A 1,211-nucleotide genomic window follows, 5' to 3' on the forward strand; every position below is an offset into this window, starting at 1 on the left:
AAAGAAAGAAAGAAAGAAAGAGAGAAAGAAAAAAAGAGAGAAAGAGAAAGAAAGAAAGAAAAGAAAGAAAGAGAAAGAAAGAAAGAAAGATTCAGATGTGGGCATTAAAAAGAAGGTGAGATAAATGGAAAAGGAGACTGCTTTGGTTTTCTGTGATTTTGGACTAAGTTAGCATGTAACAAAAAGAGCCTCTCAAGTGGTATACTTTTCTGATTAGAATTCTGCCTTGGGGCTTACCACTAAATTCCAGCTAGTAACAAAGAATTGCTGATTTTCCTACTTGTTGATGTTCTTGGTAAAGACTTTACCTAGTGACATATTGTCTGGATCTAGGCCAATTTTAGGCATTGTGGTATAATTCTACCTATAAAGGCCCTAATCTCACTACTATCTCTAACAATATATAAATAATCCCCTTTCACACACCCTTTTCATATACCACCACCACCTATATGTATAATATATTTATATTACTCTTAGTATTGAATAAAAGTTTAACAGAATGTGCAATCCTCTAGGTCTCTGCCTGTACACACATACATATATATATACACACACATATATAAATCTATATATATTCACACACATCCTCATATATATACATATATGTATATATAGAAATGTGTGTACATATGTGTGCATATGACAGAAGGTAAAGTAACCTCTTTGGAGGAATGTGTTTTCAATCTTGGCTATATAAGAGTTATATAATAATCCCTATAATAATCCCTGATGAAGATAAGCCCACAATTACAAAATTACAAAGCCCATGAGGAATAATCTAAAAGCAATAATCAGTATATATATGTATATATACATATGTATATATGTATATGTATATATGTATGTATATACATATATGTCTATATATATGAGGATGTGTGTACTTTTTTTAATCTTTTTTTATTTCAATTTTTTATATTACTGTGCTATCTTGGAGTAATTTCTTAAGATCTGTCTTTCAATTTACCCATTCTCTAATCAACTATATATAATCTGCTGTTTAATCTAGCTACCATTTTCTAAAAGTCTCTTTTTTTAATTTCTGGAAGTTTTATTTGGTTCTTTTAAGAAGCTGCCTATGCTGATAACATTTTGTTTATGTTTTTATTTTATTTTTTATTTTTTATTTCTTTCTTTTTTTTTTGAGACAGAGTCTTGCTCTGTCGCCTAGGCTGGAGTGCCGTGGCCGGATCTCAGCTCACTGCAAG

This window comes from Mandrillus leucophaeus, unplaced genomic scaffold, assembly GCF_000951045.1.
Source record: "Mandrillus leucophaeus isolate KB7577 unplaced genomic scaffold, Mleu.le_1.0 Scaffold1029, whole genome shotgun sequence".
Classification (NCBI taxonomy): domain Eukaryota; kingdom Metazoa; phylum Chordata; class Mammalia; order Primates; family Cercopithecidae; genus Mandrillus; species Mandrillus leucophaeus.